The sequence below is a fragment of the Lithobates pipiens genome, unplaced genomic scaffold (genome assembly GCF_037356315.1).
Source record: "Lithobates pipiens isolate NorthernLeopardFrog02 unplaced genomic scaffold, aLitPip1_a1.2 Scaffold_19, whole genome shotgun sequence".
In the NCBI taxonomy this organism is placed as follows: Eukaryota; Metazoa; Chordata; class Amphibia; order Anura; family Ranidae; genus Lithobates; species Lithobates pipiens.
Genome location: NW_027507764.1, coordinates 134,465,076 through 134,486,720, shown reverse-complemented (window position 1 = coordinate 134,486,720; position 21,645 = coordinate 134,465,076). Strand labels below are relative to the sequence as shown.

Sequence of the window (21,645 nt, the reverse complement as noted above, 5' to 3'; positions counted from 1 at the left end):
TGCTGGTATGTCTTTTGGATCCTCGATACAAGAATTATGCTTTCGCTTCTGATAATGCATTGGCCAAGGCAAAACTGCTGCTGACAGAAAATATTCAACAACAGAAGGTTCCTGCAGAAAGGTCAAGTCAAGAAGAGCATGTTACGAATCTAAAAGAGCAGGATGCTGCAAAACAAAAACGTCCAAAAAGTCAACGGGCAGAAGAGAATCTTAATCGTGGTCAAACTGATGCCATGTTGAGCATTTTATGGGGCATCATGCGGAGGATCCTTCTGAATCTGCAATAACCAGCCTTGATGATAAACTTCATCTCTATTTGAAGGAACCAGTAATTGACAGAAGTAGAGCTGCAACGATTAATCAATATTATCGATAATGAAAATCGTTGTCAACGATTTTCATTATCGATTAGTTGGTCCGCACCTTCCGCCTGTCAGTTGAAAAAAAACGAAATAAATCCTCTCCTATGTCATCCGTCCTCGGCAGCGCTCTCTGACCAGGCACGCACTCGCCGCTGCACGTCCGCGGCGCGCCTCTTCTCCTCGCTGATGTCACGTGACATTCACACAGATCTCAGCCGCGCCCGCTGCTGCCTCGAGGGAACAGAGAGGGCGAGAATCTGTGAGGAGGACACTGAGCCGAGCTGCACACAGAGTGTGAAAAAAGGTAGCAGCTATCGGCTAAAAGTTGTACCCAACACACACACACACACACACACACACACACACACACACACACACACACACACACACACACACACACACACACACACACACACACACACACCATTCAGTGCCCCATCATTTGCTTTCCTGGGAGGGAGAGGGGGGGGGAATAGAGCCACATTGGTGCTTCTGCGGGGGGGGGGGGAATAATAGTGCCCCATTGGTGTTTCGTGGGGGGGGGGGGGGGGAATAGTGCTCCATCATTGTTGTCCCTGGGAGGAGTAGCGCCAATGATGGGGGCACTATCCCCCCCGGCTGAAACACCAATGTGGCTCTCTTATCCCCCCCCCCCCCCAAGAAACACCAATGTGGGAGGAATAACGCCCCGTCATTGGTGTCAGTGGGGGGGGGGGGGAAATAGCGCCCCCGTCATTGGTGTCAGTGGGGGGGGGGGGAATAGCGCCCCCGTCATTGGTGTCAGTGGGGGGGGGGGAATAGCGCCCCCGTCATTGGTGTCAGTGGGGGGGGGGGAATAGCGCCCCCGTCATTGGTGTCAGTGGGGGGGGGGAAATAGCGCCCCCGTCATTGGTGTCAGTGGGGGGGGGGGAAATAGCGCCCCCGTCATTGGCGTCAGTGGGGGGGGGAAATAGCGCCCCCGTCATTGGTGTCAGTGGGGGGGGGGGGAAATAGCGCCCCCGTCATTGGTGTCAGTGGGGGGGGGGGGGAAATAGCGCCCCCGTCATTGGTGTCAGTGGGGGGGGGGGGGGAAATAGCGCCCCCGTCATTGGTGTCAGTGGGGGGGGAAATAGCGCCTCCGTCATTGGTGTCAGTGGGGGGGGGGGAAATAGCGCCCCCGTCATTGGTGTCAGTGGGGGGGGGGGGAAATAGCGCCCCCGTCATTGGTGTCAGTGGGGGGGGGGGGAAATAGCGCCCCCGTCATTGGTGTCAGTGGGGGGGGGGGAAATAGCGCCCCCGTCATTGGTGTCAGTGGGGGGGGGGGGAAATAGCGCCCCCGTCATTGGTGTCAGTGGGGGGGGGGGGAAATAGCGCCCCCGTCATTGGTGTCAGTGGGGGGGGGGGAAATAGCGCCCCCGTCATTGGTGTCAGTGGGGGGGGGGGGGAAATAGCGCCCCCGTCATTGGTGTCAGTGGGGGGGGGGGGAATAGCGCCCCCGTCATTGGTGTCAGTGGGGGGGGGAATAGCGCCCCCGTCATTGGTGTCAGTGGGGGGTGGGGAATAGCGCCCCCGTCATTGGTGTCAGTGGGGGGGTGGGGGGGGGGGGAATAGCGCCCCCGTCATAGGGGGGGAGGAATAGCGCCCCCGTCATTGGTGTCAGTGGGGGGGGGGGAATAGCGCCCCCGTCATTGGTGTCAGTGGGGGGTGGGGATAGCGCCCCCGTCATTGGTGTCAGTGGGGTCCGTGGGGGGAGGAATGGCGCCCCGTCATTGGTGTCCGTGGGGGGAGGAATGGCGCCCCCGTCATTGGTGTCAGTGGGGGGGGGGGGGGAAATAGCGCCCCCGTCATTGGTGTCAGTGGGGGGGGGGGGAAATAGCGCCCCCGTCATTGGTGTCAGTGGGGGGGGGGGGGAAATAGCGCCCCCGTCATTGGTGTCAGTGGGGGGGGGGAAATAGCGCCCCCGTCATTGGTGTTAGTGGGGGGGGGGGGAATAGCGCCCCCGTCATTGGTGTCAGTGGGGGGGGGAATAGCGCCCCCGTCATTGGTGTCAGTGGGGGGGTGGGGGGGGGGGGGAATAGCGCCCCCGTCATAGGGGGGGAGGAATAGCGCCCCCGTCATTGGTGTCAGTGGGGGGGGGGAATAGCGCCCCCGTCATTGGTGTCAGTGGGGGGTGGGGATAGCGCCCCCGTCATTGGTGTCAGTGGGGTCCGTGGGGGGAGGAATGGCGCCCCCGTCATTGGTGTCCGTGGGGGGAGGAATGGCGCCCCCGTCATTGGTGTCCGTGGGGGGGGAGGAATGGCGCCCCGTCATTGGTGTCAGTGGGGTCCGTGGGGGGGGAGGAATGGCGCCCCCGTCATTGGTGTCCGTGGGGGGGAGGAATGGCGCCCCCGTCATTGGTGTCCGTGGGGGGGGGAGGAATGGCGCCCCCGTCATTGGTGTCCGTGGGGGGGGAGGAATGGCGCCCCGTCATTGGTGTCCGTGGGGGGGGAGGAATGGTGCCCCCGTCATTGGTGTCCGTGGGGGGGGAGGAATGGCGCCCCGTCATTGGTGTCCGTGGGGGGGGAGGAATGGCGCCCCGTCATTGGTGTCCGTGGGGGGGGGAGGAATGGCGCCCCGTCATTGGTGTCCGTGGGGGGGGGAGGAATGGCGCCCCGTCATTGGTGTCCGTGGGGGGGGGAGGAATAGCGCCCCGTCATTGGTGTCCGTGGGGGGGGGAGGAATAGCGCCCCGTCATTGGTGTCCGTGGGGGGGGAGGAATAGCGCCCCGTCATTGGTGTCCGTGGGGGGGAGGAATAGCGCCCCGTCATTGGTGTCCGTGGGGGGGGAGGAATAGCGCCCCGTCATTGGTGTCCGTGGGGGGGAGGAATAGCGCCCCGTCATTGGTGTCCGTGGGGGGGGGGAGGAATAGCGCCCCGTCATTGGTGTCCGTGGGGGGAGAGGAATAGCGCCCCGTCATTGGTGTCCGTGGGGGGAGAGGAATAGCGCCCCGTCATTGGTGTCCGTGGGGGGGGGAGGAATAGCGCCCCGTCATTGGTGTCCGTGGGGGGGGAGGAATAGCGCCCCGTCATTGGTGTCCGTGGGGGGGAGGAATAGCGCCCCGTCATTGGTGTCCGTGGGGGGGAGGAATAGCGCCCCGTCATTGGTGTCCGTGGGGGGGAGGAATAGCGCCCCGTCATTGGTGTCCGTGGGGGGAGGAATAGCGCCCCGTCATTGGTGTCCGTGGGGGGAGGAATAGCGCCCCGTCATTGGTGTCCGTGGGGGGAGGAATAGCGCCCCGTCATTGGTGTCCGTGGGGGGAGGAATAGCGCCCCGTCATTGGTGTCCGTGGGGGGAGGAATAGCGCCCCGTCATTGGTGTCCGTGGGGGGAGGAATAGCGCCCCGTCATTGGTGTCCGTGGGGGGAGGAATAGCGCCCCGTCATTGGTGTCCATGGTAGGGATAGCGCCCCATCCATGGTAGGAATAGCACCCCCTCATTGGTGTCCCTGGGAGGAATAGTGCCCCATCATTGGTGTCCCAGTTTTTTCATTATTACTTTTAAATAAACATTATGTTTTTTTGTGATTTTATCCGATGAATCGAAAAAAATAAATCGGCCGATTAATCGATTATGAAAATAATCGTTAGTTGTAGCCCTAGACAGAAGTGGCGATTCTCTTTACTGGTGGAAAGAAAATGAGGCACACTACAAAAGATTTGCCTCATGCTAGAACAGGGGTAGGCAACCCCTGGCACTGCAAGCAGCACGCAAAGCCTCTTTTGCCAGCACTCGACTCCCTCCCCATCAGCACAGGGAAGTGTCAGTGAGACACTAATGCATTCCAATTTCAAAATTCTCCACACTGCACCTGAACTGAATGGGAGGCACTGTGCCCCCACACAATGTAAAATATCGGAAAATAGGATTTTTTGTACTCACCGACCGACACAGCTCCTCTCTGTAACAAAATGACTTGTTAGCCCCATCACTGGAGATTACTAGGGAAAGTTGTAATACAACACCTCAGAACGTTAGTTCCGCCCAGGGGGGCGGTCCCTTGGGCTACAATCCTCACACTCTGCCCTAGCAGCCTCAGTACGGCAACAAGCAGTATAACGTAAAGAGAAAAAAAAAAAAAAAGGAAGAAGAGGGGCGGTTGCTGTGTCGGTCGTTGAATTACAGAGAAAAGGATTTTACGGGGAGTACAAAAAAATCCTATTTTCTCTTATATTCACTGACTGACACATCTCCTCTCTGTAACAAAATGGGACGTCCCCAAGCAGTGCCAAACGCGGGGTGGGAAAAACAGCATAAAAACTTCATCCACCATGGCAAATGGGAATTAGTGAAACTAAACCCACAAAAAAACAGCAGTGCGTGGAAAACCACCACAAAACAATGGGGATCTCTCCTGTTGAAGATACCCTAAGACGGCAGTCAACTGCGGAAGAAATGCAACAGTGCATTAACATAACAGTACTGCGTTTTTCAGAAAAACCAGGAAAAAAATATCAGTCGCATATTCAATTGCAACTACACGGCCGCCTGCAAAACCTTGCGGCCAAAACAGGCATCAGCTGATGCACCAAACTTGGTAAACGTGTGGACAGATGACCAGGTCGCTGCCTTACATACCTGAGCGACTGACGCTTGGTGTCGGAAGGCCCAAGACGTTCCGATTGCCCTTGTGGAGTGGGCCGTGACCGCAAAGGGGGGCACCTGCCCCTTCAAGACATAGGTTTGTACTACAGTCTGTCTGATCCACCTGGAAATGGTGGCCAACGAGACCGCCATGCTTTTTTGGGACCAGCTACCGAAACAAAGCGAGTCGGACTTCCGAAAGGGAGCCGTGGCAAACAAATACACCTTCAGAGCCCTAACCATGTCCAAAGCGTGAAGGGCCACCTCTTTAGGGTGCTTAAGCTTAGGACACAGCGATGGTAATACAATGTCCTCATTGATATGAAAGGCCGAGACCACCTTCGGTAGAAAAGACGGTTGCAGACGCAACACCACCTTATCCCTGTGGATAACCAGATAGGGTGACTTGGAGGACAAGGCCGCCAATTCTGAAACCCTCCTGGCCGATGTGATGGCCACTAGAAAGACCACTTTCTGGGAAAATGTCAAAAGGTAATCTCCCTAATATTCTCAAACTGCGTTTTTTGAAGCGCCGACAACACCAGGTTCAAATCCCATGGGGGTAACAGTGGACGCACCAGAGGGACTACGTGTCGTACCCCCTGAACGAAGGTACTCACTAAGGAGTGAGATGCCAAGGGTCATTGAAAAAAGACAGCTAAGGCTGAAATTTGCCCTTTGATGGTGCTTAATGCCAAATCTCTGGTCAACTCCTTGCTGGAGGAACAGCAGGATCCTGGATATGGAAAAGGAGCGCGGATGTCATCCTTTCTCCTCACACATGCAAATGTAGGCCTTCCAGGTACGATGGTATATATTCGAAGAGGATTTCCATGCCCGCAACATAGTTGGAATCACTGAGTCCGACAGACCCCGGTTCCTCAACAACTGGCTCTCAATAGCCATGCCGTTAAAGCAGGATGGAGAATTGGACCTTGAGATAGGAGGTCCTCTCGCAACGGCAGTCGCCAGGGAGGGTCTTCCACCAGACGCACCAGGTCTGCGTACCAAGGACGCTGAGACCAATCCGGGGCAACCAGTATTACTGGGATCCCCTCTGCTTTCACTCTACGAAGCAGACGTGGCAACAGTTTCAGTGGAGGAAAGGCGTAGATCAGCTGGTACTGATCCCACGGGGCCACCAGCGCGTCTGACGCGTCTGCCCACGGATCTCTCATCCTGGACACGAACTTTCCGATTGAGACGGGAGGCCAGTAGATCAAACAAACAAACATGTGGCAGACACAGCGCTGCACCGACACAGGGGCAACCCTCACAGACACCTCCCGGGAAGAAGCACTCAGGACCCAGGCACCCCAGCACAGCCAGAACCCAGGTGAGAGCCCAGGGGCGCACACACACACACACCGCTCAGCATCCAAGCAAAGCCCCCCCGCAAGGGGGGGAAAGGTGGGGAGTTAGGGACAGGGGAAAGAAGATAGGGGGTGAGGGGGCCCCCAAAACGACCTCCCACTGAATGCCCAGCTGCTCAAACCTGCCGAGACAGGGAGAGCTGTACTTACCAGTCCCGAAGAGCTGGGAGACATTCCATTGTAGCCAACTCCTGATCAGTACAGGGAAGGTTACTGGCCCGGCATACTGTGACGCAGACATCAGTAGCCCGGTCATATGTCTGCCCCAAAGCATAAAAGCTCACGACCACCTCTGGAGCTGAGGTATGTCGTGGCCTGCTGAGCCGTAGCTGCGACCTGCACACGCTCGATGGCCGGACTGGGGAGACTACAAAGGATAAGTGAACCAGCCTGTCACCCAGCCGGCTGTTGAATGATCCTGTGATCTTCTATCTTGCGCAAAAAGCCAAGCTTCTACATCAAAAAACAAAACTAAAACACACGCACCTATGGGCCCACAGGGTTCCTAGGTCTATCTCCTGCACTAGGCAAAATAAAACCGAGGCTGCTAGGGCAGAGTGTGGGGATTGTAGTCTAAGGGTCCACCCCCCTGGGCGCAACTAAAGTTCTGAAGTGTTGCATTACAACTTTACCTAGTAATCACCAGTGATAGGGCTAAAAACCCATTTTGTTACAGAGAGGAGCCGTGTCGGTCAGTGAATATAAGAGAAAACTATATATATTTATTTATTAGGGGTGCACTGAATGGGTTTTTTGGTGCCGAAACCGATACCGAAAATGAAAGATACACTAGGCCAAAAACAGATACATTTAAAAAAAAAAAAAAAAGAAAAAAATTTATACAGGAGATGGTCAGAGACTGGGGACATGGTACAGGAGACATGTCTCCAAAGACATGCAGATAGGTTAATTGGCTTCTTTCCAAAATTGGCCCTAGTATATGAATGGGGACTTGGATTGTGGGCTCCTTGAGGGTAGGGACCAATGTGAGTGTGCGATGTAGAGGGATAGGGATGGTTGTAGACACTCACTCAGGTTGAACTGGATGGACTGGTGTCTATTCAACCTTACTAACTATGTAACTAGGAGACGGTCAGAGACTGCGGACATGGTACAGGAGACGGTCAGAGACTGCGGACATGGTACAGGAGACGGTCAGAGACTGCGGACATGGTACAGGAGACGGTCAGAGACTGCGGACATGGTACAGGAGACGGTCAGAGACTGCGGACATGGTACAGGAGACGGTCAGAGACTGCGGACATGGTACAGGAGACGGTCAGAGACTGCGGACATGGTACAGGAGACGGTCAGAGACTGCGGACATGGTACAGGAGATCAATGCAGCCTCACCAGTGCCCGTCAGATGCAGCCAGAGTGTCCCCCATTTTGCAGCCAGCCACTGAAGGGAAGAGAGGACATCCGCCTCCGCCGCCTGTTTGATCACAGCGCTGGGAACATCACAGCTTCCATTTCAATAGCTGTGTTCTTGGTCACACGCCGTCCCATACAGCCCCTCCCCCTTTTCCGGGCACTTTGATAGACAGATCACCCGTCCAATCCTGGGACGGGTGATCTGTCTATTAAAGTTCCCCAGACAAGGGGGAAGGGCTGTACGTGACGGCGCTCGGCTGGGAACACACAGCTATTAAAATGAAAGCAGTGATGTTCCCAGTGCTGTGATCAAACAGGCGGCGGAGGCGGCTCTCCTGCGCTATACAGGTCCCCCATGATGGGCAGCACCAGGGGTGGGAGGGGGGCGAGCCCTGCCCCATTTTTGGCCGTTTTTCTCTTTCGGCAAATTGCATTTTTTGGCGCATCCATAATAAGTATATATTACACACACTTTTGGTTATTTATTTTTTTTATATCAACTTTATTGCTATGACATGGGATTAACAACATCCTTTGCGATAGCATAGACCAGGGGTCTCCAAACGGCCCAAGGGCGAGATGTGGCCCTTTGCTAGCCTTTATCCGGCCCTTGGTGCACAATTACTCCCACTGACACCAACAATGAGGCACTATATCTTCCACCGATACCAATGATGGGATACTCTTCCTCCTATTGACCACCAACCCCGAGGCCATGTTTATTCTTACTGATACTGGGTCTGTGACATTTTCTGCCCCTGCTGGCCACAATCCCACCCTCCTAAAGTCTGAAGGAGAATAAAGTGGCCCTTTAATTGAAAAGCTTAGAGACCCCTGGCATAGACCATGACTGGCCTTGTTTATGGAGAGGTCGGGTCTATGAAACCCCACATCTTTCCTCTGGACTCCAAAGTATCTGATCAAAATGGAGATCAGTTTGATCAGATGTACACAAGCTGGTAATTGCTTGTAAACCAGTGCTCGACAAAACCCGGTCGCATTGGTGACTAGAATCAGCGACCTTGCGCCTGGGGCAGCATAGCTGGGGGTATCCCGTCTCCGTGGACCCCCCCCCCCCCCGGCACGATCGCGTCGGGCCGCGCCGCAGGCGGCCGGGAATTGAGCCCCCGGCTTTGAGGCCTTCTGTGATCCTATGGTTCCTGCTGGAATCTGGCGCCCTCTTGTAGTGGCCGTTGGAATTACAACCAACAATGCTAATGGGATTGCCTGCCAGTCTTTCTCCATCCCTTTACTTAGAACCCCTAAACAAAAAAAAAAAAAATTATATTATATTATATTATATTATATTATATACACACACACATTTTTTTTATTATTATTATTTATTCTAACACCCTAGAGAGTAAAATGGTGGTCGGTGCAATACTGTCTGTCACACCGTATTTGCACAGCGGACTTACAAGCGCACTTTTTTTGGGGAAAATTTTTTTTTATTTATTAATAAAAAAAAAAAAAAAAGACAACAGTAAAGTTAGCCCAATTTTTTTTTTTTTATATTGTGAAAGATAATGTTACGCCGAGTAAATCGATACCCAACATGTCACGCTTCAAAATTGCGCCCGCTCATGGAATGGCGACAAACTTTTACCCTTTAAAATCTCCATAGGCGACGTTTAAAAAATTCTACAGGTTGCACGTTTTGAGTTACAGAGGAGGTCTGGGGCTAGAATTATTGCTCTCACTCTACCGATCGCAGCGATACCTCACGTGTGGTTTGAACACCGCTTTCATATATGCGTTCGCTTCTGCACGCAAGCTTGGCGAGACAGGGCGCATTTAAAACATTTTTTTTTCTTATTTTAACTTTTTTTTTTTTTTTTTTTTTTTATAGTGAAAAAAATAAAAGTGTGTCACTTTTATTCCTATTACAAGGAATGTAAAAATCCCTTGTAATAGAAAAAAGCATGACAGGTCCTCTTATATACGAGATCTGGGGTCAGAGAGACCTCACATCTCATATTTACACTAAAATGCAATTTAAAAAAAAAAAAACGTTTGAAAAAAATAAAATAAAACAAAATGTCCCTCTAAGAGCTATGGGCAATGACTTGGAGACAGGTGGGGGGCGCTATCTTCCCCTCACTCGTCTCCATGTCAGGCCAGGGACAGGTCCAGATCGCCGTCACGGACCTGGCTCCTAACTTTTTTAGCTGGCTCCTAGATTCCAAGCAAATTTGTCAACCCCTGTTGTAAACAACAAACTGAACCTGGAAGCAACAAAAATCCTCAGTGCGTCCCATTTCTGACATCACAGTGGGAGGAACAACAGTACCTCTCACTGTGTCCAGGGAAGCTGATGCCACCCACCAGTCACATCTTTACCAGGCTCCCAGATGGGACAGTAGAGCCCTGTAAAGACAGAGGGGGTGACCCCCTTCTGCTGCCTGTAAAAAATATCCAGCAGCACTATAGCCCCTCAAGATGACTTTCACTTTGTAAGGAATTGCTTACTGTAAAAGAATTAAAAAATAAATCTGGAGCTTCAACCACAATCCCAGTATAGCCACCTCAATGTGCAGATAGATATATTTTATAGAGATATACACACACGTGCGCGCCTATGGTGGTATTGAGGTGGTTAAATCATTTGTTACCCCAACATTTCCTATTCCTGATATGTGCCTGCTGTACCATGTACTTGTATGAGAAAACATCCCATTCTCTTAGTATTGCTTTCTTTGCGTGAAAAAGGAGAAGGGGTACAATAACAGGGCTTGACAAATTTGCTTGGAATATAGGAGCCAGCTAAAAAAGTTAGGAGCCAGGTCGGTCCCTGGCCTGACATGGAGACGAGTGAGTTGAAGATAGCGCAGCGCCCCCCCCCCCCCCCCCCCCGCCCCGTCTCCAAGTCATTGCCCCATAGCTCTTAGAGGGATATTTTTTTATTTTATTTTTTTATTACATTTTAGTGTTAATATGAGATCTGAGGTCTCTCTGACCCCAGATCTCGTATTTAAGAGGACCTGTCATGCTTTTTTCTATTACAATGGATTTTTACATTCCTTGTAATAGGAATAAAAGTGACACATTTTTTATTTTTTAAAAGAACAGTGAAAAAAAAATAAAAAAAGTTAAAGAAAATAAAAATAATTTTAAACGCGCCTTGTCCCGCCCACATATGAAAGCGATGTTCAAACCACACATGTGAGGTATCGCCGTGATCGGTAGAGCGAGAGCAATAATTATAGCCCTAGACCTCCTCTAACTCAAAATGTGCAACCTGTAGAATTTTTTAAACATCGCCTATGGAGATTTTAAAGGGTAAAAGTTTGTCGCCATTCCATGAGCGGGCGCAATTTTGAAGCGTGACATGTTGGGAATCAATTTACTCGGCATAACATCTTTCACAATATATTAAAAAAAAAAAAAAAAAAAAAAAAATTGGGCTAACTTTACTGTTTTCGTTTTTTTATTAAATAAATTATTTTTCCATCAAAAAAGTGCGCTGCGCAAATACGGTGCGACAGACAGTATTGCAACAACCACCATTTTATTCTCTAGGGTGTTAGAATAAAAAATATATATAATGTTTAGGGGGTTCTAAATAAAGGGAAGGAGATAGGCAGTCAATAATAAACAGGCAGGGGAAGCTCTATTAGCATTGCTGGATGTCATACCAACGGCCACCACAGGAGGGCACCAGATTCCAGAAGGAATCATAGGACCGCAGAAGGCCTCAAAGCCGCGGCCTCAATTACCGGCCTCCGGTGGAACGGCTCGACGCGATTACGCCGGGGGGGGGGGGTCCACGGAGAAAGGATACCCCCAGCTGTGCTGCCCCAGGTCACTAATTGTAGTCGCAAATGCGACCTGGCGCCCGGGTTTCGTCGAGCCCTGTATAATAAATTATATATATATATATATATATATTTTTTTTTTTTTTTAACCTGAATGGGTTGTTTTACAAGGTGATCATTTATAATCACTTTAAAAAGTTGCAATAAACACTTTTTTTATTGTTGGGCCCCATGCATGTTTAATTTTGCAGATTTAGGTAGGCCATACATAGTTCGAATTGTGTATGCACAGGCTGAATGTATCAAGTTGATTGAGCGATCAACTTGGGTACAACCAGCATGCCAGGTTTTACCTGCGATTGTCGCTCGCAGCTGCTACAAATTGTGTATGACCCGGCAGGAGGCATTCTTGCATCAACACTGTTTGTGTTGATGGGGGGGAATTGAATTTGCTCCGTGTATTGCTGGTATTAGTGATGCACTGAAATTTCGGCCGCCGAAACATATCGGCCGAAAATGCCCTTTTCGGCAGTTTGCCGAAAGAGAAAAACGGCCGATAATGGAGCCGAAAATGGGGCGTGGCCTGGGTGGGGGCAGGGCTCCGCCCCCCGCCCCTGGTGATGCCCATCATGGGGGGTGTATAGCGCAGGAGAGCCGCCTCCGCCGCCTGTTTGATCACAGTGTCGGGAACATCACAGCTTTCATTTCAATAGATGTGTGTTCCCGGCCGCGCGCCGTAACACGCAGCCCCTCCCCCTTGTCTGGGCACTTTGATAGACAGATCATCCGTCCAATCCTGCGGATGATCTGTCTAAGTGCCCGGACAAGGGGGAGGGGCTGTGTGTGACGGCGCGCGGCCGGGAACACACAGCTATTGAAATGAAAGCTGTGATGTTCCCGGCGCTGTGATCAAACAGGCGGCGGAGGCGGCTCTCTTCCCTGCACACAGTGCACAGGCTGGCTGCAAAATGGCACAAAGGCTGCAATGGGGACACACTGGCTGCAATGGGGCATGCCTCCTGTACCACGTCCCCAGTCTCTGACCACCTCCTGTACCACGTCCCCAGTCTCTGACCACCTCCTGTACCACGTCCCCAGTCTCTGACCACCTCCTGTACCACGTCCCCAGTCTCTGACCACCTCCTGTACCACGTCCCCAGTCTCTGACCACCTCCTGTATAAAAATATTTTTTAAAAACAGTCATTTTCGGTATCGGTGCTGTTTCGGTATCGGTTTTCGGCCTAGTGTATTTTTCATTTTCGGTATCGGTTTCGGCACCAAAAAACCCATTCGGTGCATCCCTAGCTGGTATTCCGTCAAAAGAGGCGACTCGTCAAAATATCCAATTTCGTCCTTTCCGGTGACTCTCCTGCAACGGTAAATGCAGATTTCAAGGACTTGCCTGTTTTGACATTACACCGGCAGTGTATACACTACAGTACACGATGAGTGGACATTATTAGTTCGCCCACTAGTAACCAACATGGCTGCCTCCAATGTGGCAACAACTTTATTTTTTTATTTTTTACGCCTTACCCAGTGTCCTGTCAAAACAGCCAACTCTCATGTACCGTAGCCTATACACTGCCAGTGTTCTATCAAAACAGCCAAGTCATCGAAATCTGCACTTACTGCTGCTGGAGAGTAACCGTAAGTGACGCAATTGGAAATTTTGTCAGGACACCGGCCTTACTTTTCAAAAAGAGCCCTCCAGCACTGAACTGTCACCACTCCCAACGCTTACATCTTCCTACATAGTGGTTCTGGGTTTGCACTCCCCAGCTGAATGGCCATGCTGGCAGTGCTCTCTAAGTTTATGGTTCACTCCGTGTGCCCTGAATGTAGATCACATTGCGCATGTGCAGTAATGTTGCCGTCTAAATCCGATGTGAATATATTCTAAATTGCGTATGGTTTAGGAATTTTCACGGCACCTACCAGTAAGACTTATTATAACTAGTGTTGAGCAAACCCAAACTGTAAATTTCGGGTTCGTACCGAACTTTTGGCTTTTTGTGCTACCGAACAATTGACTGTATGTTCGGGTCCGGTGTTCGGCAACGTAATGGCGCATTTTACAAAGCCCTGCAGCAGAAAATCAACATTCATTTAACTGGTGGGCCCTTAGAAGCCATCACAGCCATGCCTACTAATGGCATGGCTGTGATTGGCCAGTGCAGCATCTGACCCAGCCTCTATTTAAGCTAGAGGCACACAGCACAGCACAGCACGTCACGTCACTCTGCTTTAGACAGTGTAGGGAAAGGTTCCTGGCTGCTGCTGCTGTTAGGGAGAGAACAACATAGGAGTCCTGATTCTGAAATCTATAATTAGTCAGCGATTTTACACTGCACTGAGAGAAAAGATAGACAGTGTAGGGCAAGGTTCCGGTTGCTGCTTTGAGTGAGAGAGAGAATTATCTAGGAGTCCAGATTCAGAAATCTATTCCAATAACTCAGCGATCTACATAGATTTACCTGGTTGGGTTGCAGTGCACAGTCTTTTTACACTGCCAGAGAAAATATAACTTATCTGCAAGCTCAGTGCACCAGCACTGCATATGTTACTGTGACATACACCGTGTACATACTGTGGGTGTAGTCTGCTACTGCAAAAAAATAAATAAATAAAAACTTTGCAGTGTTTTCTGCATATGTGGAGGTGTGCGTTACACAATTTATATATTTTCTTCTATTGTGCTATTCAAAAAAAAAAAAAAAAAAATTTTTTAGGGCAAAATTTTTTTTTTAATAGCATTTTTGCTATTTCTGCAGCTCTAAGATACACGTTTACATATGTTGTGGAAATTTGATTGTATAACATTTTATTCTAGGATGTGTGTTTTATAGATTGTCATGCGTCTCCCTGTGTCTTGGGTCAAATCGAGACCAGTGGTAAAAACGGTCAGTATGAAAAACCTTCTCATGGGATTTGAGACGTGTTCTCTGTGTCTGTGGATGTTTGTAGGTAGCAAGCGCAATGCGCTGGGCTTCTTGCCTTCAAATGACTATGGGCATTAGAGAAGCGAAGTCCACATAACGAGATAAACATATTATTTTATCTCTGTGTGGCTACGTTATCCCTTTTGGACACATATCTGCTTTAATAAGAGGACACCGGTATCTGCCTTGTTAATATACTAGTACCGTATATTGACAACAGTAGCAACGTCCCCGCAGATTGTCTCAAGCTTGTAAGAACCATTAGAATGAGCTCACTCCATACTGTTTACTTTGAAAACACTATTGGCTGGGATGCATGCTGACTAAAAGGGGGTGTGTGCACTTCCTCTTGTGAGTACCCTCTCCTTTAATGTATGTCATTTCCTGTATCATTCTTTGGGAGATAATAAAAGGCGATGTTGGGCCCCGGGGGGGGGGGCATAAGCATGGAAGTGAGTACGTAAGAAGGATGGTCATGTCTGTTCATTGGGATGAATGGGTTGGAATGTAAGCTAAAAAGTATTATATCATTAATATGGAAATGGGTGCTTATATGAGCACAGTAGATGTGGCTGTGTGCATAGCATACAGCCAGATTGCTACCTCACATACTCTGGGTGTATTCTGCTATTGCAAAAACACTAATTTAGGGCAAGATCCTAAATTTGGAAAATATGAGAACGTCAAAGAAGGGACGTGGCTCCGGTCGTGGTGCTGCTGGTGGAGCTCCTGTTGCAGGGAGAGGACGTGGTCGATCTGTGCCAGCTACACGCACAAGTGAAACACCTTCCTCAGCTGCAGAGTAGACAACAGAGCCTGCAGCGGTATTTGGTCGGGCCTAATGTGGCTGTACAAATGTTGAGGCCATGACAAGTACAGGCGATAGTAGATTGGGTCGCTGTCAGTGCTGCAGCGTAACTTCGGCCTCCCCACTCACCACCTCATATGTGACGTGCCCACAAGGTGGAACTCCACCTTGCACATGCTGGCCAGACTGTGCGAGCAGCAGCAGGCGATAGCGGAGTTTCAGCTGCAGCATGTCCGTGCAAGTCGCTCTTCGGAACAGCACCACTTCACCACCAATAACTGGGCCTCCATGTGAGACATGTGTGCCTTGTTGCACTGTTTTGAGTACTCCACCACCATGGCCAGTGCCGATGACGCCGTTCTCAGCGTTACTATCCCTGTTCCATGCCTCCTTGAAAAAACGCTTCGGGCGTTGATGGAAGAGGATGTGGCACAGGAGGAGGAAGAGGGATCATTTGCAAGGCTTTCAGGGCAATCATAAGTGGCTAGGAAGGTGGGTTCCTGCACCAACGCCAGGTACACAATTGTCTGGCAGCAAGGGCACAGTTCTGGAGGATATCGAGGTGGAGATTGAGGAGGAGGAACCATGTTCACGGCCATGAGCTGGTCTGGGTGCCACCCTGCTATCACTAGTGCGTGGCTGGGGGATACAGAGGACACACATCCCGCAGAGGACAGCTTTTCGTTGCCTCTGGGCAGCCTGGCACACATGAGCGATTACATGCTGCAGTGTCTCCGCAACAACCGCCAAGTTGCCCACATTCTAACTGGTGCTGATTACTGGGTGGCCACCCTGCTGGATCCCCGTTACAAGGACAACGTACCGTCCTTAATTCCCTCACTGGAGCGTGATCGTAAGATGCGCGAGTACAAGCGCACGCTGGTAGACGAGCTGCTGGTGGCATTCCCACCCGACAGCGGGGGTACGGTGGAAGCACAAGGCAAAGGCAGAGGAGGAGGAAGAGGTCACCAATGCAGCCAGGGCACCGCCAGCACCTCATAAGGCAGGGTTAGCATGGCCGAAATGTCGAAAAGCTTTGTCAGCACGCCACAAGAACCAGCACCACCAGCTGAGATGGAACGTCTTAGCAGGAGGCAGCATTTTACCAACATGGTGGAGCAGTATGTGTACACCCGCTTACACGTACTGAATGACGGGTCTGCCCACTTCAACTTCTGGGTCTCTAAATTGGGCACATGGCCTGAGCTTGCCCTTTACGCATTGGAGATGCTGGCCTGCCCTGCAGCCAGTGTATTATCTGAACGTGTATTTAGCACGGCAGGGGGCGTTATCACGGACGAGCGCAGCTGCTTGTCCAGAGCCAATGTGGACAAGCTCACGTTCATTAAAGCGGAACTCCGCCCTTTTTTTACAACATTCGCTCAGATTGCAGTATGTAATGACATAAAAGCTGAACTTTTTTTTTTTTTTTCTTCCCTACAGTACCTGTATTTTGCAGATGTTCCTCTGTGCTTCCTGTCTGTTCTGCGGATATGGGTGGGTATTGTGCGGCTATTTCGTAATTTCCTTTCAGCCGCACTGTCTCCTGGGATCTCGTGTCATTGTTCCCAGGAGACGTGCGGAGGCCCACCACGAAATATCACGGGATTTGAAAAGAAGTGACGTGATTACGTCAGTTAGGTTTTATCTTCTGTTATGTCCTCTGCCATCACAACGGGGCGGGACTTCCGATGACGCCGTCCGTTGTGATGGCAACCTGAGCAGTGGAAGGCGCTCCCATTAAAGAATACTGCGCATGCGCGAGATCGGGGATCGAACGGGCGGTGCATGCTGGTCAATCAGCAGCACCGTATCCCAGAAGAGGATGCCTGTGGGCAAGATGAAAACGTTGAAGATGAAAATTTATAGGTTTCTCTTTTAAAAGAAAACGGACATCATGAATCTTGGCAAACAAAAAAAAGTGAGTTGGACATTTTTTAATTCATCATCTTTGTCAGTTAGCAAAAAAAAAAAATAAAAAAAAAAAAAGGTGTATACAGTGGAACCCCCGCTTTAAAATGAACCAGGCATGGATCCCACAGGACTTGTCCGTACCATGTGCACAATAGACATGTATACCGGTGTTCTGACAAAAACTGTCTGGCCATCGGATAGTGTCCGGCACGAGGACAAGGAGATTCCGAAAATCTCGGATGAACGGCGCCTGCCCCGTGAGTGCAGGTTCAAGCCCCACCATCCAAGTGGACATACGGTAGCACATAGTAACAGGGCCTCTCAAAGGCTTTCATTCGCTTGCCACACTTTGGGCACGGCCTCGCTTGGCTTGAACCTCGGATGGTGTGGCTTGAACCTGGACTCACCGCGCAGCGCTATTCGTCTTCAGAGATTTTCTAAATCCCCTTGTCCTACATATTGAGCAAACAGTACGAGGCGGACATTATCCGATGGGGGGACAGAATTCAACACATCACCGGCCTTACCCAGCCATTGTATTTTTGAACCAGTGTCGGCTACCTCAACCTCCTACTCCACATGGACCTCTTCCTCCTAGGTCAAGATTATAATTTTTTATTTTTTTTATTTCAAAGTATTTTATTTTCCCACTAGCCTATCCATTAAATTGAATATTTTTTTTTTCCCAGAAAGGGCATATTCTGGGGCATTCCCACCATATGTGTGGCATCGTGCCGTTGAGTTTCTGAGGTTCTTAATCGCTTCCTGTACCTCTTCTTCTGAGAAGGGGGCCTCCAGCATATATATCTATTTTTTTATGTTATTTTAAGTTATTTCCCTATCCACATTTGTTTGCAGAGCACTTGCCATGCTCTTAACAAAATTTTGTTGCCATTTTCAGCACTCTGGCCCTTTCCATTACTTTTTAGAGCCATTTTAGTCCTCAAAAGTTCGGGTCCCCATTGACTTCAATGGGGTTCAGGTTCAGGGTCAAGTTCGGTCCCGAACCCAAACTTTTTTCCCCGAACAGCCACCGCAGTTATACTGTGGCAGGTTGGCTCCCCTGCGCGAGCCGTTGTAGCTATACGTTGGTTGGCGGGGTCGGGATAGCAGGCGCGCACCTGCTGCACAGCGGGGTGCCGATGCTTGTGGCCGACAGTCGCAATGACCACCTGCCACGAGCGATCGTGAGCAGGAGACACAGAACAGGGACGAGTGTGTGTAAACACACACTTTCCTGTACTGACAGGAGTGACAGATGTGTTCCTATTAGCTAGGAACCATGATCCATCACCTACTCTAGTCAGTCCCCTCCCCCTTCAGTTAGAATCACCTCCCAGGGAACAAAGTTAGCCCCTAGATCTCCCCCTAGTGTTAACCCCTTCACTGTCAGTGACATTTTTACAGTAATTGATGCATTTTTATAGCACTGATCGCTGTATTAATGCCAATGGTCCCAAAAATGTATCAAAATTGTCCGATGTGTGCACAAAAAAAAAAAAAAAAAAAAAAAAAAAAAAAAAAAAAAAAAAAAAAAAAAACACAGACCACCATCATTACTAGTAAAAAAATAAATTTATAAAAATGCTATAAAACCTACCAAAAATATGTAGAAGAATACATATCGGCGTAAAACTAAGGAAAAAAAAAAAGGGGGGGGGATATTTATTATAGAAAAAAAATTACAAGATATTGTGGTTTTTTTTTCAAAATTGTCACTCTTGTTTATAGTAAGGCTGCAACTAACGATTATTTTCATAATCGATTAGTTGGCCAATTAACCGATTTAATCGGTTAACCTTAAAGGGGTTGTAAAGGTAAATGTTTTTCACCTTAATGAATTCTATGCATTAAGGTGAAAAAACATCTGACAGTGCCTGCACCCCCAGCCCCCTCGTTTTACTTACCTCACCCCTCGAAAGTTCCGCGCTCGTCCCCTGATGCCCTTTCCACCGTTCAGCCTGGCCACTGATTGGCTGGAGTGGATGGATGGAAAGCAGCGCAGCCATTGGCTCGCGCTGCTGTCAATCACATCCACTGACACGGAGCACTGGGGGGGGTGGGGCCGTGTGATACAGCGAGCGGCTATAGCCGCCGGCTGTATCACGGGAGCGCGCCCGCAGGTGCTTCTCACCATGCGAGGGAGCTCGAATGAAGGTGAGAAGCCCCTGCGGGAGGAAGCAGAGACAGCCGCCGAGGGACCCCAGAACAGCAGGTTCGGGGCCACTCTGTGCAAAACGAGCTGCACAGTGGAGGCAATTATAACATGTTTGTTATAAAATAAATAAATAATTCACTTTACAATCCCTTTAAGGCCCCTTTCACACATGCGGACAGTAAAACGGATGGATGAAATACGGACATACATGCATCCCTATGGGATAGCGGGTGTCTGCGGATGAACCACCCACTATTGTCCGCCTTCGCTATTGTCCGATTCTGCAGACGGAGGAAAATCCTCAGCGATCCCCGCTGAGCGGATCATCACGGGGTGCGGATCATTACTGATCCGTCCCGTGTGAAAGGGGCCTAAAAAAATAAAAATAAAAAGTGGGTCAAATCGACGTTCATTTTCAACCACAGTGATGGGAAAATTTGGGAAAAATAGAAAACTTCTTGGTCAAAGGAATTTTCAGACAGTGTATATGATTTTTGTTCAGAAATTAAGATTTCAAACAAAATTCTTTCATTCTGCGAACGTACAAAGATTTTTCATCTGAATATTCTCAGCTGAAAACTGATCCGTGAGGCCAGCATAAGGCTCGGTACACACCTATGCAGTTTTTGCTTTTGATCTGTTTCTGCAGTGCTTTTTGCTGTTCGTTTTGATTTTTGCGCATGTGATTTTACTGCAATTTGCGTTTTTTGCAATTTTTTGGGGGCAGATTAAAAAAACACAAATTGCTGCAAAAACGCATTACATTCTTTTCTGACCCTTTCCAAAGATGCAGCAGCTGAAAAAAAGCACAGATATGAAGGTGTCCCACAGGAAACCATGTAGATGAACTGTAGTATGAAAAAGCACCAATAAAACATATAGATGTGAACCAGGGCTAAGACGTTTAGTAACATAATGGGGTTAAAAAGACTAAAATTAGCCCTTTTTAGTACAAAAAAAAAAAAAAAAAAAGCAGATAATCACTACTGGAAGGGGTTCATTTTTTTAATGTAGAACAGTGAAAGTAATATTTACAGTAGTGATTATATTTTTGTACTATAAAGGGCTCATTTTAGTTTTTTTTTTAACCCCATTATGTTACTGGCCGATTAATCGATTATGAAAATAGTAACCGATTAATCGATTAGTTGTTTCAGCCCTAGTTTATAGCACAAAAAGTAATCGTAGCGGTGATCAAATACCACCAAAAGAAAGCTCTATTTGTGTGAAAAAAAAGGACGTCAATTTTGTTTGGGTGCCACATCAGTTAAAGTGACGCAGTGCCAAATCGCAAAAAGTGCTCTGGTCGGGAAGGGGGTAAATTCTTCCGGGGCTGAACTGGTTAAACATACGGGAAGGTGCAAAGTTTAGACCCAAGGTTAATACTTCAATGGCAGGCTGTACACAGCAGGTCCCGGGGATGTCTTAACGCTTTGCGTGCTATACGGCTGTGTTGTGAATAAGGCCTAATGGAGGATGTGCAGTTTTGCAGTTAGAGTTGCTACCTAATCCCTTTAAAACTGAACACATTAATTACACAGGTTCTGAGGCTAATTTAACTAACACCTTAATCTGCCTCAGAACCTGTGGATTTAATGTGTTCGTTTTTAAACGGATGAAGAGGTGGCAACACGATTTGCAGTGTACATAAGGCCAAACATTTCCTTTTTACCACATGAGGCCACCCAGGCCGACTTTATACAAGTGTGAGGATGGCAGCCTCCACGTTCAGTCACATGTCAAGGCGTCTCAAAGGACCAGAAAGTCCATTACAATCTACATATAACGAGAGGTTCGGCCGCCGACACATCCAGGCAGTCACAATAGCAGCTTAATACGACACGGGGCCACCTAAATAATACTTCCCTACCTCACACTCACGGTACCGGACACGGAAAACTGGCAGAAGTCAAATCTTCGTCTACCGCGTACTCTCCGCTCACACTCTCCCGGTTCTCCTAAGGAATCTCTCGCGAGAATATAAAAGACAAAAAGCAGTGCGCGCGCTGACTCCACCCCCGCGTGCCAAGTTCCCGCTCGGTGTACTGTTGGGTGTTGTTAGTCTACAGCGCCACGAGATGGCGCGCTAGGCGACGAAAATTTTTAGATGTGTTCATCAATGAGGGCTGTGAGAAGCTTCTAGAAAGCAAATCAGCAGCGTTCTTTATGAGTGTTTTTTTTTTATTGTAGTTATTGAAAACTGCAGCCGGGCTATGCTTAGGCTAGATTCACACAGTTATATTATAGTCCTATTGGCTGGAGTTTCATATTATGTGTAAATGCAGTGCAGTGACCCCATTAATTGGAAAGATGAATACCTATGGAGGCCTCCTAGGTAACAAACATTGCAACTATT

The 21,645-nt window shown here is 49.3% G+C and overlaps 1 protein-coding gene across 1 annotated transcript in view; it reads right to left on the bottom strand.

The window, feature by feature from the left end:
• STK31 (serine/threonine kinase 31) overlaps positions 1-21,257 on the bottom strand; it is a 661,901-nt gene extending 640,644 nt beyond the window's left edge. Inside the window, exon 1 of the mRNA XM_077491295.1 lies at positions 21,160-21,257. The gene's annotated coding sequence lies outside the window, so the exon portion shown is untranslated. The remainder of the gene's footprint in view (positions 1-21,159) is intronic.
• Positions 21,258-21,645: the final 388 nt, after the last annotated feature.